The sequence below is a fragment of the Kogia breviceps genome, chromosome 11, assembly GCF_026419965.1.
Source record: "Kogia breviceps isolate mKogBre1 chromosome 11, mKogBre1 haplotype 1, whole genome shotgun sequence".
NCBI classification, from domain to species: Eukaryota; Metazoa; Chordata; class Mammalia; order Artiodactyla; family Physeteridae; genus Kogia; species Kogia breviceps.
In genome coordinates this window covers 38,290,853-38,307,050 of record NC_081320.1, presented here as the reverse complement: position 1 = coordinate 38,307,050, position 16,198 = coordinate 38,290,853, and the positions used below count along the sequence as shown (strand labels likewise).

At 40.9% G+C, this 16,198-nt stretch overlaps 1 long non-coding RNA gene across 8 annotated transcripts in view; it reads left to right on the top strand.

The window, feature by feature from the left end:
- LOC131764948 (uncharacterized) overlaps positions 1-16,198 on the top strand; it is a 76,104-nt gene that overhangs the window by 14,983 nt on the left and 44,923 nt on the right. For 4 of the 8 annotated variants that reach the window (XR_010835475.1, XR_010835477.1, XR_010835476.1 and 1 more), the window contains exons 5-6: positions 4,116-4,316; positions 6,523-6,663. This is a non-coding gene — a long non-coding RNA (uncharacterized lncRNA). The other 4 variants (XR_010835481.1, XR_010835480.1, XR_010835474.1 and 1 more) reach the window with 4 other exon arrangements.

Genomic DNA, 16,198 nt, shown 5'->3' with positions numbered 1-16,198 from the left:
CCCCGCCATGGAAAATCCACGTATATGTGTAGTTGGCCCTCCGTATATTCAGTTCCTCCGTATCCGAGGTTCCACATCCACATATTCAACCAACCTTGGATAGTGCAGTATTTACTAGTCATAGAAATCTGTGTGTAAGCGGATGCAAGCAGTTCAAACCCACAACTGTATAAGAGAAGGAAGCTATTAAAAGCGGTTACTCACCAACCGCTGCTAAAAAGTGTCTGTGTGCAGACATCTCAAATCCATCCCTAACCTCCTCACAACAGCCAAAACTCAAGGTGGGTGAGCGCCTTCTGCTCCTGCTCTCCCAGCTACCACCCACTTCCGTACCTGCTTCAGGCTGCCCGTTTGGAACTTCTGGCCACTCTTTCCTGCCCTTGACATTCTTTTAGGTGTGATTCACATGAAGTAAATGACTGGGATGAGGCAGTGAGAGTGAATCTCTGTGTGATCCGCTCTGAATCCTGTAACCCACACCCCAAAGACAGCCCAGGGCACTGAGCCCAGCAGGGTTGCTCCTGGACTCGGAGAGGCAGCCAAGGGGACCATACCCAAGGCCACCACAACCTGAATGCAGATAAGTCACCTGCCTTTGTAAGGATGCCGCTGAATAATCAAAGTACATTTATTTCTGAATTCCTAGTCAGGATCATAAAAGAGAAACACTAACTCTTTGGTGATAGAAACAGTAGTAAAATACAGTACACAGGAAAGTCATTTGAATGATAACGAGACAAAAGGTACAACAGCAAATGAAAAATAGCAACTTTAAATACAAAGTGAAGCAGTTTAATAAGAGATGTTGTTAATAAGAAAAATGCATATCCCCTGTCTTTATTACATACTGTACAAAATAAAATATTGCACCTTTGAGTCATATAATAAATATATACAAAGAGTATTGTACAAATGATCTCTCTTTTAATTTAAAAAGCCTTCAACAATCAAGTGTGATTGCGATGAACAACTCACAGGCTGGTGTGACCTCGTCACGTTCCCGCCCCCATTCCCAACCACCAAACCCTCCACGTACAGTAGCGTCCATCCCAGTGTCAGTGAGGCTGCAGTTAACGAACAAGAGACCTGGTGCTCAGGATATGGCAGAGAGACTCAGCAAGCTTGTCCACAGACAAATCCAAAGCCAGAACGCACTGCTCACTTATGAGTGACTGCGGACTAGGGCCAGCACACCTGCTTCGGGTAACTTTGCTGCCGACAGGCTATAGGCAACATGTGCACAGGCAGCTGGGACCCCGAGTAAAGAAGTATGACCACTTATTTGGGGTTGTGTGCCATCTAAAGCCATAACTGGTAGAATGTTAAGGTAAGAGCCCCCTAACCAAATCAGCTTTAGAACTTACAATTAAATACTACTCCCAATGCCTTCAGCAGCAACATCTTCTCCAAACTTTACCTCCACCCTGATGCCATCACTAATGCCAGCATTGGCACGATCCAAACCCAAACCAATTCTGGCCTAACCCTAAGCCATAAAGCCAACTCTAGCCTTAACAATAACTTAACCTCCATTTTTCTCACCTGACCCAAGGCTAAAACTAAAATGAACCCTAAACTTATTCAACAAATCCTAACTCTAACTCCTCATCCTAACTGTACCTTCCAGCCTAACCCTAATTCACTTCGGATTTACTGAAAAATCGGTTCAAATTAAAACAATTATTTACTATAAACAGCTCTTTTCAGCTATCATGTTTCATTGTTAGATTACTTTCTCATAATTTTTCCAAAATAAAAATCCTTAGGAATTCTATCTTATGCATAAATTAGGTCTAACAAGGCTTTGATTTTTCTGTTTGTGTGCAAGAGAATAGTGCTGAGAAAAGTCTCATTCACAGCTCTTAAAAGAACGCTTTGAATATACTTCAAAATCAGTAGAAGAGGTTAACTTTCCCTCTCCTTTAATTTCCAAGATGCCGCATTTGGTCACAGATCCATTTCCGTAGTTGTGAAAATGGCAGCAATGTTTCCTCTGTGTTTTCTTCCCTAAGTTCTCTGAGAGCAAGGACAAGATGCCATTCCCCCAGGATGCCTGGATCAGTCAGGGTCACAAGCCTGTCCAGAGCGATTGTCTCCTTTTCACAGACTAAACGTAAGGGTCCATAAAAATGCCATTAGAGCCAACATCTTAACAACTACTGGCCAGAGCTTCTAAAATGTAAATGCCTTATAAGCCTGTTGCAACCCTACAACTGAGAGAAGTCATCAGTTGCTGTGTTTCTCAAGCCTTCAGGATGTCATACTCTGTAATAGTCTATAAACACAGACCTACTAGAGCATGGACTTGAGGATATGGAGATGAGGAAGGGTAAGCTGTGACGAAGTGAGAGAGTGGCATGGACATGTATATACTACCAAATGTAGGGTGGATAGCTAGTGGGAAGCAGCCGCATGGCACAGGGAGATCAGCTCCGTGCTTTGTGACCACCTAGAGGGGTGGAATAGGGAGAGTGGGAGGGAGGGAGACACAAGAGGGAAGAGATAAGGGAACATATGTTTAAGTATAACTGATTCACTTTGTTGTAAAGCAGAAACTAACACACCATTGTAAAGCAATTATACTCCAATAAAGATGTTAAAAAAAAAAATCACAGGAAGAAGCAGCTCATGACAATGCACAGGTGATCTTGGTGATTTCCTGATTAGAAGGACATGACGAGGTCCCACGTGCAATGGTGTGCCTGCTACAGTATTTTATGTTAGTCCTGGAACATATCATTTAAAAGAGTTTCAATTAAAAACCGGCCATGAGGAAATGACAGTCCCAAATTTTAACAGTGGTGATTTTGCATCTTCTGATTGTAGACTCTAGAGGGTTTTTTTGTAAAGAAATACATGTTTTTGTGCCAGCTACATGGGGAAGAGAGCTTTTACATTTTGTTTCATCTTCACAGCGGCATTAGGACCCCCCTGCAAAGTTTTATCCTTCTTTCTTTTTTTCTTTTTTTTTTTTTTAATTTTATCCTTCTTGACATGACTGACAGCACCTTTGTTTGTAGAGGTCTAATGAACACAAATTAAGATGCTTTACAAACGTACAGTAGTGAGTTGTGTCTGTGCAGCCTCTTGCAAAAAAATACATATATATATATATCCATTTAACACATAGCACATTAGAGACCTAGTTTAAAAACATGCTTGATTTTATGAAAAGCGGGAAACTGAGATCACAGAGGGAAGCAAAGAAGCTAAGCTTGGGTTAGGGCCACTGCTTGGCACTGGAGTCAGAAGTGCCCTGGACTCACTTCTTAGCTGGGCCAAGTGGCTTCTTGATGCCCTCCGGGGACGTCACAGCCCTTCAGGCCACCTCTTCCTCCCAGTGCTGACAACAGCACTAGCTTCTGGGGTGTCATGAACCCCAGGGAAAACTTATCAAAGCTATAGACCTCTCCCTAGAAAACTATATATGATTCCATTTCCACATAACTTCAGGGCATTTACACACCTGCCCAATCCCATCCAAGGAAGCCTCGTCTGAGGGGCTGAAACTCCAAAGCAGAAAGAGGCTGTGGAGAGGCTCCCGGTGCTCGTTAGAAGGCCACCGACCACCCTACTCAGGCAACTATTTTTTTTCTCTAAAGAACTCTAAGTTGCATTCACATCAAAGCAGCTAATCTCCTGATGTCCCAAGATACCACATCCGTTCAGAACAGCCCTGTGGGCGAGACCCTGACAAGGTTGGCTCCATGCGGTCCAGTTTGCACAAGGCTTCGGGGTGGTCACGGTACCTGAGAGGGGTACGTACTATCACAGGAAGGCCCCAGGCAGTGCCGCCAGGAAGAGGGTTTCTTCCCCGGTTCGCGGCATCTCTCAGCCACCGTCTTGCAGCTCCTCGTGTGGACACAGTCCACCTTCCGAGACTGGAAGCTCTGACCACAGGCTGACGTACAGGGTCTCCAAGGGCCTGCGCGCCAACATGCGTCACAAGCCCCCGACGAGCAGTTCCTCCAAAAGGTGGGTCTGAAATGAGAAAAACAAACAAAAAAGTGGACAACAGGAGAAAGTGGGGTGTCACTTCTTGCTGGGATCAAGCCTTTTACTGTACTGTACTTTCCGTATAGCAAAGGCTTGACAATTCGGACCTTATTCAACAGGAAACTCATCTGCATTGCTCCTGGCTGACTAAGCAAAGTGGTGGAGGAATCACAACCTCAGTAGAGGCGAGCAAACCACGTGTTTCCATGAGCCTCCAGCACCACATCAAGGCACGCACCTCAAAAGACACAGTCTCCTGATGAGCTGGAGCAGATCGATTTAGGCAAGGAAGAGAAGAATGACACATTTGTTAACAAACTGTAAGCTCTGTTAAATAAGCACTTGAAATAGATTCTGGTATGAGTATGAATTTGTTTGTGAGCAATCTTCTCTGCTAAGAGGAGTGCTCTAGTTTACATTTAGGACACACTCTTAACTCGTGGTGAGAGCTAACAAAGACCTTTTGGGAAGAGGGGTCTACCTCTAGCCTCCTTCTCCTTTAAGACAGAACAGAAAGTAATGCCCTCTGTTTTGTTGTTGTCAACAAGGGTCCACTGTATGTGTATATTTATTTGACAACCATGTGCCAGAGAATTTTCCGAATACTTTACATAGATTGACTCCTTTAATCCTCACAACTACCCTACACAGTAGCTACTTAATTTTTTTAATTGAAGTATCATTGATTTACAATATTATATTAGCTTCAGGTGTACAATGTAGTGATTCAATATTTTTATACTTTATACTCCATTTAAAGTTATTATAAAATACTGGCTATATTCCCTGTGCTGTGCATTACATCCTTGTACCTTACTTATTTTATACCTACTGGTTGACACCTCTCAGTCTCTTAGCCCTGTCTTGCCCCTCCTCCATGACTTTCCCCCCACTGGTAACCACTAGTTTGTCTCTGAATCTATGAGTCTGTTTCTGTTAGAGTCATTTGTTTTATTTTTGAGATTCCACATATAAGTGACAGCATATGATATTTGTCTTTCTCTGTCTGACTTGCTTCCCTAAGCATATATACACTCCAGGTCTATCCATGTTGCTGCAAATGGCAAAATCTCATTTTTTATAGCTGAGTAATATTTCACTGTATATGTACCACATCTCCTTTATCCATTCATCTGTTGATGGTTACTTAGGTTGTTTCCATATCTTGGCTATTATAAATAATACTGCTCTGAAAATTGGGGTCCCTATATCTTTTTGAATTTATGTTTTCATTTTCTTCAGATTTATACCCAGGAGTGGAATTGCTATATCATCTGGTAGTTCTCTTGTTAGCTTGTTAAGGAGTCTCCATACTGTTTTCCATAGCGGCTGCACTAATTGACATTCCCACTCACAGTGTACAAGTGTTGGCTTTTCCCATCCTCAGCAACATTTATTACTTGTTGTCTTTTTGACAACAGATATTCTGACAGGTGTGAGGTGATACTTCATTCTGGTTTTGATCTGCATTTCCCTGATGATTAGTGATGTTCAGCATCTTTTCATGTGCCTGTTGAATCCCCTCTGATTTTTGAAAAGACATTTACCCTGGATGGTGAGCCACCTTAGTGCACCCACTTTGGGGTATCTGCTCTTGTTCCCTAAGGCAGGGCTCCTGGAACTGATGTATTTGTACCACATGAGAATGTCTCACCGTCCCCTAAGATAACTGGAAGAGGACCCTAACCTGAGCTAGTTCAATCACTGTCTTTCTCCCAGGAATCTGGAAGTTGCTGGAACAAGACATATAAACCTGAAGGCTGGAGTAGTGGTGGCCATACTCTGCCACATGGGCCAGAGAAGTACAGTAAAATAACATTCAGAAAGAACAAAGAGTGAAGCAGACACACACGGAGCTGCAGAGCTGAGAGGAGAAATAACTCCTCCTCATTTCTTGGTTACAGTCCTTCCTGAGGTGTCATGGCATTATCCCTTTGGATCGAGACATTTTTGTGTTCCTATAAAAGGCTCCCTATCAGTGCACATAATCCGTAAGGAGTGTTGAAACATCACTGGAAATGTAATTAGATGGAGAAAATTCTGATCACCTGAACTTCTCTAAGAGACTATTACACATAGTTGGAAGCAATAGTTTGATTAGCCAGTTAGGGGGAGACTCTATTAAAGGGTTTACTTAATACTGTCCCATCAAGCTGTTGATAAGACTTGTAAGAGGAAAAGGGATGAGGGTGTCCGCTTAACTGCAGGGTTTTTGTTTTCTCCAGTGGGTATGAACCTCAGGGGGGCGAGAAGTTGAGTTGCTTTGGACAAGAGGGCAGAGACTGAGTACTCTTCAGCCATCCCCTATGCAGAGATCAGCTTTTCTACTGAGAACAGTTGAAGAAATAGTCCAAGAATACTCAAAGAAAACGTTTGATAAGATGCCAAATTGTTCTATGTGAGAATGGTGGTCCTATCTTAATAAGATATTTCCCACCCTCTTTGTATAACTAATTCCAAGTTGACTTTTGTTGTTTCCAGCCTAAAGGACCTTAACTAATACAGCCTCTTTTTCTGCTTTGTTAGAAGACAGGGCCGGTGGGAAGTCAGAAGAAACTATGTAGCTTCCTAAACATGAAAGATGAGAGAGGCACAAGGAGCTAGAGACCAAGGCAGATGCTGAAACTCAGGAGGCTGGTCATTGAGGATGCAGCGAAAGAGTGCAAGGTCAGTCCAGCAGAGAGTGTCCCCTCCTTCCGGGCAGGGATGGGGATGGGGAGGCCGGAGCTAGGGGGACACAGTCTGGGCACCAACACTGTGCACACAATTGGAACTCGTGTTTTTCTGTGTAAAACATGAAAGTAGACATGGCAGCAGAAATCATAAGGTAACCCTGTTTCTACTAGTCTTTCTCAATTTCTCATGCCTATTCAGTCCAGCTCTGTTCCTACCTCAAATAACCCTTTTCATCATCAGCAAGATAGAACTACTGATTCTGTAGGGCAGTAGATTTCAAGTCTGGCTTACTATCAGAGGTATGTGGGCAGCTTTAACAAAATGTAGATTATGAAAGAATTAAAAACAAAAGAAAACATAAACAAACGAACAAAAGAGATATAGATTGCCAGGTTCCACTCCCTCTGAAAGATTCTTATTCATTAAGGGCCACTTGAGGCCCAAGAATCTTTCAAGACACTTCCCAGGGAATTCTGACTCATGGCAGAGGTTAGGAATTACCTCTTTGGGGAACAAACTCTCTAGGTCCTCCAGCACGTCCTCAGATCCCTGTGTTGTCTTCTTGCCATAATGTGGGCTAGTTTACCCTGATAATTCTCACTCCCTTTATAACTCTTTTCAGTGGAAGCCACACCTCCCAAACCCTTCCCAGGGCCAATAATAGAGGCTAGCAGATGGCCTGCTCACCACTGATTCTCTACCAGTGGCCACTAATAATGTTACTCCTTGTAACACACCCTCTAATATTTACTGAGGCCCTACTATGGCAACTGGGGGTCTCCAGCCAGCCCACTGCATTGTAAAGTGAGATCTAGTACCTCACCTACCTTCAGCGAGCCCACAGGAAGCATGCCCAGTCAGCAGAAGAGGTCTGTGGGGGAAAATGAGGCCAGAAAACTGCAAAAGAAACCCACAGAAGCTCTCTCAACTAACCTAGTCCTTCTTCCATAAACCACCAGATATTTGGGGAAAACTAACAGCATGAAAGAAAAGTACTAGGACACTAGTACTAAAAGCTGAACAGCCAACCCTGGAGGAAGCAGAAACCATAGAGAAAATGAAAGGCAACTTGACTCTTTTCCCCCTTCAGGGTCTAGGAATTTTTCTTCTATTACTTCTTTTATGTCTGCCCTTTCACTTCATTTCCATATCTCTTTCTCTAAAATCCCACTTAATCAGATATCCTCCTGATAGATCCTTCCGTGCCTTTTATCCTCTCTATTTCTTGCTTCTTGTGTTGGTTGGAAAGTTCATGGCATATCCAAGGGACTGAAAGAAGGACAGTGGCTGGAACACAAAGAGTGAGACAGAGTGAGGTCTCGAATGAGGCTGTGCAGGGAAGTAGGACTTGACCTTGCAATATTTTATAGGGCACATTGTGGATTTTAGTCAACCTTTTCTCTAAGAGCAAGTGAAGCCTCTAAAGTGATGTTAATCGAGCAGGGAGACGGGGTGTGGTGGTGGTATGATCAGATTTGCATTTTGGAAAAGATTACTCTGGCTGCAGTAGGGAGACTGGGTTGGAAAGGAGCATGGATGGATGAAGGGAGACCAGTTGGATGGCTTGGCCAAGGGTGATGGTGGTAAAGATGGAAAAAAGTGGATGGGTTGGAGAAAAAAATACAAAGAGCCAAAAGTAACCAGAAAAGCACAAATTACAATAAGATATATTTTTTCATCCATCAGATTGGCAAAATTTTTTAAATATTGAAAACCTATATAAAGTTGATTAAAAGGGGGACTCTCATATATTGTTGGTATAGACATTTTGATGGTAATTTAGTAGTATCCAAATGAGCATTACTGTCAATTCAAGTCCATATCTAAAATTTATCCCATAAGAATATTACCCTTTGTGCATAAAGATGTTCCGGGATGTTCACCGCAGCATTTGTTTGTAATAGGGAAACAACTGGAACAATCAAATGTCCATTAGCAATGGAGTGAGGTAATTCAAGTACAGCAATTCAAAAGAATAAAGTGACTCATGTACTCGGATGGGAAAAAGGTCTATAATGTATTGATAAGTAGAAAAAACAAGTTTCAGAAAAATATAGCCAGTATGTTGTAAAGAAAGCTCAAACCACGTAGGTGTTTGTAATATAAATATATCTTTGAGCGTGCAAAGTAAAACATCTGGGATGATACATATCAATCTGTGTGTGGTCTCCCATCTTCCGAACAAAATTGGAAACTGGGTTTTCTGTTGAGAATAAGGGCAGCTGTTCCAAACATTTTCCATTCGAGGAGAATGGTTCTGGCTGGAATTGTTTTGGGAATAGGAAATGCAGCTGACCCTACATTGTCAAACCGTACTGAAGGCTCAAAGTAGAAACAGAGCCAATTGTCAAGGTCATCTCATTTTCTCCAGCAATACTCAGGATGTGGAGGAGGAAGGAAGAGCCGTAGAGTGAGCATCTTCTATGACCCAGGCTGCTTAAGTGCTTCACACTAAACCAATTAATCAAAACTTCCCGCAAACAAGATAACCTACAGACTGGGAGAAAATACTTGCAGATGATGTGACCGACAAAGGCTTGATCTCCAAGATATACAACCAGCTCATACAACTCAACAACAACAACAAAAAACAAGACAACCCTATCCAAAAATGGGCAGAAGACCTAAATAGACATATGTCAGAAGAAGAAATACAGATAGCCAATAGGCACATGAAAAGATGCTCAACATTGCTAATTATTAGAGAAATGCAAATAAAAACTATAACGAGGTTCCACCTCACACCAGTCAGGATGGCCATCATTAAAACGTCTACAAATAACAAATGCTGGAGAGGGTGCAGAGAAAAGGGAACCCTCTTACACTGTTCGTGGGAATGTGAGGTGGTGCAGCCATTGTGGAAGACAGTATGGAGGTTCCTCAGAAAACTAAAATTAGAATTACCATATGATCCAGCAATCCCACTCCCAGGCATATATCCGGAGAAAACTATAATTCAAAAAGATACATGCACCCCTATGTTCAGGGCATCACTATTCACAATAGCCAAGACATGTAACAACCTAAATGTCCACTAACAGATGAATGGATAAAGAAGATGTGGTACCTATATACAATGGAAAACTACACAGCCATATGAAAGAATGAAATAATGCCATTTGCAGCAACATGGATGAAACTAGAGATTATCATACTAAGTGAAGTTAAGTCAGAAAGAGAAAGACAAATACCATACGATATCACTTATGTGTGAAATCTAAAATATGACACAGATGAACCTGTCTATGAAACAGAAACAGAATTACAGACATAAGAGAATAGACTGGTGGTTGCCAAGGGGGAGGAGGCTGGGGGAGGTATGGAGTAGAAGGCTGGGGTGAGCCGATGTACGTTTGTATATATAATGGATAGACAGTAAGGTCCTACTGGATAGCACAGAGAACTATATTCAATACTCTATGGTAAGCCATAATGGAAAAGAATATTTTTAAAAAAGAATGTGTATGTGTATAACTGAATCACTTCGTTGTACAGCAGAAAATAACACAACATTGTAAATCAACTCTACTTCAATTAAAAAAAAAACCAAACAAACCTCCAAACCAGAATTTCACATGGACACCCCACTGTGCAGATCAGGAGGTTAGGTAGTCCAAGGTTACACAAGAATAGAGTGGTAGAACTCCAAATTTCCCCATTAGTGTTCCCTCTTGGCTTTCTCCTCACTTTCTCTGGCTGGAGCACGCTCCTCTGGGGTGGTGGAGTCGCCAGACCGAAGGGGTCTGGGTGACCTCTGAGTGACCTCAGGGAACAAAGTTCTTCTATCCCTAAATAATCTGTCAGCTCAGACTTCTATAAAAGAGGGAAGCATTTTTTTTCTTGTGTAAGCCCCTTAACGAGATAAATGTTAATTTTATTCTCTGCTAAAGTAAATTTTATTCTCTGCTAATAACGTTGGACGTTATTCTGTGCCAACGTCCTAATCAAACAGTTTCTAAACAAAGGAATAAAATAGTTCATTGAAAACACTAGGTTACAGATTTAATCTGTAAACCTAAATGAAATATTATTAGGCTTCATCAGCTTTGTATATAGAGGGAAAGATACCTGTCTATTCTCAATGCTACTTTTTCCTTTCTCTTTGGGGTGTCTCTGTATGTTGAACATCCAAATAATTTGTAATGATAAATAGTACATGTTAATGCGTATTTTGGTATAATACATACTGTTGAGGATGGCACCATGAGAAATCATAATTTAGTAGTAACTGTCCATTATGAGAGGTGGTACAGAGGACAGATGATGCCACTTTCAGGCGATCATAGTCACTACTGAGGTGGCAGAGGTTGTGTGCTGCCCTAGGGCGGGGCCGGTACCTCCTGTCATCACAGCCGGACTCAGAACAGTTGAGGTGTTGACAAATTATATGATGCTGCTGCTGCATCCTCACAGCTCGACCCAGGCAACGTCCAGGACACTGGAACAAAAGCACAATGCAGTATAAACAACGTTGTGAGCTCATTCATTCTGGGGTTCCAAAACCATGTGCTGTGGCGGCATTGCTAAGGACTAGCTACAGGGGGTCAGCTGTCCCCAAGGGAAGTTAGGGAGGATGGAAGCCCAGCTCTAAGGACCAGACAGGCCTCCTTCAGAGCCAGAAGTTTCCTTTCCTCCTCTTTTCCCGCAGAAACTTAGACCACGTGTGGGCAGAAGGGGAAAGGACAGGGCCAATCTGTCTGTAATTGACCAGGCTTAGGTTCAGAAATGACTGTGCTTAAAACCATAAGCCATGGGCAGGTTTGGGTTTTCCTGCTCAGAGCAAAAATGAAGGCTCTGTGTTGAGGTGAGTTCAATTACAGAAAAAACATATTTTGACATGCAGTTCTTAAATTTTTCTGTACTCATAACACCTATTAATTTTTCTTGTAATTTGTTTTATGCTTGAAAAGGTCTTTCCTGTCCAGTCCAGTTTAATTACTTTTCCACTGAGCACTTTAATCAAGTCAGAATTTATTCTGATGAGCGTGATGTATGTGAGTTTGGGCTCTCATTTTACTTTTTTTTCTTACATTAGTTGACCAATTTCCCTCATACAGTCTTTTTTTTTTCCTAACATTATTGTGATATAATTCACATACTGTACAAGTCACTGTTTAATGTATACAATTGAATGGTTTTTAGAGTTGTGCAACCATCACCACAATCAATTTTAAGACATTATCACCATCCCCAAAAGAAACCCTGTCCCCTTTAGCATCTACTCCCAATTCCTCCCATGGCCTCTCCCCCTCAGGCCTAGACAACTAACTCTTGAGCTACTTTTTTCTCTAGAGATTTACCTATTGTAGACACTTCGTATGAAGAGAATCATACAATATGTGGTCTTTTGTATCTGCCTTCCCTCCCTGACCATAATGTCTTTAAGGTTCATCACCTTGTAATACATATTAGTACTTTATTCTTTTTAATGGCCAGATGATATTCCATTGTACAAATATACCACATTTATCTATCGGTCAGTTATTTCCAATTTCTGAAGTTTTATTATGGGTTTGATTTGAGTTATTCCCACTTTTTGGTTCTTATAAATAATGCTGCTATGAACATTCACATACAAGTTTTTGTGTGAACCTGTTTTCGTTTCTCTTCGTTACATACCTAGGAGTAGAATTACTGGGTCATATGGTAACCCATACATTGAACCTTTTGAAGAACTGTCAGACTGTTTTCCAAAGTGGCTAGACCATTTTACATTCCCGTTTGCAAAGTATTAAGGTTCCAATTTCTCCATGTCCTCATCAACACTTGCTACTATCTCTCTTTGTGATTAGCATTTCGCTAATGACTAATGATGCTAAATATCTTTTCCTGTTCTTATTGGCCATTTGTAAGTCTTTATTGGAGAAACGTCTATTCAGATCCTTTTCAATATTTTAATTAGTTTATTTGTGTTTTTATTATTGAGTTTGAGTGTTCTTTATACATTTGTGTGTGTGTGTGTGTGGTATGCGAGCCTCTCACTGTTGTGGCCTCTCCCGTTGCGGAGCACAGGCTCCGGACGCGCAGGCTCAGCAGCCATGGCTCATGGACCCAGCCGCTTTGCGGCATGTGGGATCTTCCCGGATCAGGGCATGAACCCGTGTCCCCTGCATCGGCAGGCGGATTCTCAACCACCGCGCCACGAGGGAAGCCCTCTTTATACATTTTAGAAACAAGTTCCCTTTCATATATATGATTTTAAAATACTTTTTCCCACTCTGTGGGCTGTCCACTTTCTTGATCATGTCCTTCGTAGCAAAAAAAGTTTTTAATTTTGATGTGGTCCAATTTATTTTTGTTGTTGTTGTAGCTTGTGTTTTGGTGTCATATCTAAGAAACCATCTCCTAATCCAAAGCATGAAGATTTATGGCTACATTTTCTTCCAGGAGCTTTATTGTTTTAGCTCTTAAGTTTAGGTCTCTGATAAATTTTGACTGAATTTTTTATATATGTTGTAGGCTAGGAATCCAAGTTCATTCTTTTGTATGTGGCTATTCAGTTGTCCTGCACCATTTGTTGAGGAGATTATTCCTTCCCCATTGAATGGTCTTGTCACCTTTGCAGAAAATCAGTTGACACAGATACATGGATTTATCTCCAAACTTTCAACTCTCTTTCATCAATCTATGTGTCTATGCTATGCTAGTACCACACTGTCATGATTATTACAGTTTTGTAGTAAGTTTTGAAATTGAGAAGTCTGAGCCCTCCAACTTTGTTCTTTTTCTAGATTGTTCTGGCTATTCTGAGTCCTTTATATTTCCACATGAATTTTAGGATCAGCTTGTCAATTTCTGCAAAGCAGCTGGGATTTTGAAAGGGATTGTGTTGAATCTGTAGATCAGCTTGGGGAGTGCTGTCATCTGAATAATATTAAGTCTTTTGATCCATAAATATAGGATGTCTTTTCATTTATTTAGATCTTTAATGTCTGGGAAAAAAAACTTTCTGTAGTTTTATACTATTTATTTTTTTTGAACTATTCTTCCCTCTATGATGAGCTGCCTTTGAACTTTAAACTCATTTTACATGGGTTTGTTTCTGTACTCTAATTATATTCCATGACTCACGTCTATTCCTGTACTAATGCTGCACTATTTTACTACAACAGCTTTGCAGCATGCTTTGACATCAGATAAGGAAAGTCTTTCTATACCTCTAGTAATTCGCTTTTCTAAAAATTACTTGTCCTCACTCATTCTCCCATATGAATGTCAAAATTATTGTTAAGTTCCGAAAAAAGAATTCTACTGTAATCTGAATTGGAATTACATGTTTCAGTTCACTTAAAGGAATGGACTGTTCAACTTTTCTCTTATGTGTTTCAACAGTGTGTTACAGTTTTCTTTATAGATTCTGTGATGGTTAATTTTATGTGTCATTTCTCACCCATACCTGATCAGGTGAAATTTAATGAGGCTTTGGACTTGGATTCGGTGTTGGAATGGGTTAAGACCTCTGGGGATATTGAGATGGAGTGAGTGTATTTTGCACATGAGAAGGACGTAAATTTTGGGGGGACCAAAGGGCATAATGTTATGGACCCGTTTCTATCCCCTCAAAATTTATATATTGAAGCTCTAACCACCAGTGTGACTGTATTTGGAGATAGGGTCTCTAAGGAGGTTAGAGGTTAAATGAGGCCATAAGGGTGGGGCCTTAATCTGACAGGAATAGTATCCTTATAAGAAGAGGAAGAGACACCAGAATTCTGTGTGTGTGTGCATGGAGAAGAGGCCATGTGAGGATGTAGTTAGAAGGTGAAGTCTGACCCCAGAAAGAGAAGTCTGACCCAAACCAACCCCGACAGCACCTTGATTTTGGACTTCTAGCCTCTAGAACTGGGAGAACATAAATTTCTGCCGTTTAAGGCACCCAATCTATGGTTTTCTCTTATGGTGCCCTGCAGACTAAGACAGGGTCTACTACACATTTCTTAAGCAGTTTTTCCCAGGTATTTTTTATTATAATAGCATTCAAGGTGGTATTTGGAATACCGGTTCTGAGACTTCTGTGCACATATTACTAGTGTTCCTCTGCTCCTTTTCTTGAAGTCTGCTCTTGTCCCTATTGCCTCAAATCCATCTATCTTGTGGCTTGTTATTGAGCTGCTGCATTCAAAGGTACCCGACCTTGGTTATTAACCTTTGTACTGGAGACAGAGACACTATGATTTCCAAATGCAATCCTTGAGGTCAGACACATACATTCATCTTAGAGACCAATCAGACTTTTCCCCCAAATTAAAAAACACAGTATTAGAAACAAGGTGATGATTTGTATGTGTGTGTGTTTTATTATATATTAGTCTCTTAAATCAAATAGAAAACAAAAAGTGGAGCTACAAACCAAAGTTATGATAGTACTAGCTTTTCTCATTACCCGTCTATCTACTTTTACCAGAGGTCTTTATTTCTTCATAAGGCTTTGAGTTACTGTCCAGGGTCCTTGACTGCAACCTGAAGAATTCCCTGTGGCAGGCAGGTCTGGTGGTTAAAAACTCTCTCAACTCTTGATTAACTGAGAACGTCTTTATTTCTCCCTCATTTTCGAAGGAAAGTTTTGCTAGATATAGGATTCTTTGTTGACGGTTTCTTTCCTTCAACACTTCAAGTACATTGAGCCATGCCATCTGGCCTCCGAGGCTCCTGATGAGAAATCTGCTCATGACCTTCCCGGCAATTCTTCTCTCAGCTTCATAGACTTTCATAACGTACCTTATCGGGTCTTATGCAACAGAACATTTTGTATAGTATTGTGAAGTCAGTTAAGTTGTAACATATTTTGAGACCAGAATTTAAGGAAAAGGAATTGAATATTTCAAGTGTAGACATTACGAGGTCTTTAAAATTATTACACATTTTCAAACTAGAAATAAAAAGGCCACTGAAGTATCCTACAGATTTTAATTTATAACAAAGTGAATACCAATATCTAATAACACAAGTAAAGAAAAATTTCTTTGGGATCCTTTTTCCTAAGTGTAAAGGGGCCTTGAACTCAAAAAGTGAGAAAACCACTGTGGCTTATCCCCAGCTTTGATGGGTCCATTTCTTGCTCTGACCTCACAGTGCACCACTGTTATGAACTTCACAGAAGCCCTATAGGAGCCCAGCTGGGACCAGGTTTTTGGTCCTTAGAGCCCAGGAAGCTGCTTTTGGTGACCTGACGGCCTTGGACCCACAGTTACCTTGTTTTTTCCTTGTTTCTGCCATTTTGTTGATTTTTTTTTCTCTTTACTCCTTTTTATTTTTCTCTATTCTTTGCCTTTTTCTCATTTTTCTTTATTTTTCTCTCTGTATTATTTCTTAAGAGTTTTAAATTTTTTCTTCTCAATTTTTTGGTGTTTCTTTTCCATTTCTTCTGCTTTGCTTTCTTCCTTTCTTCTTTTTCTCATTTTTATCTTAATTTTAGTTAGTATTGCTAGATTAGTACAGTTCGCATAGTCAGTATTGTTGGTATAGTTAGCATAGTTGGTATAGTTAATACTTTATTAGCATAGTTAGTGTAGTTAGTAGTAGTTAG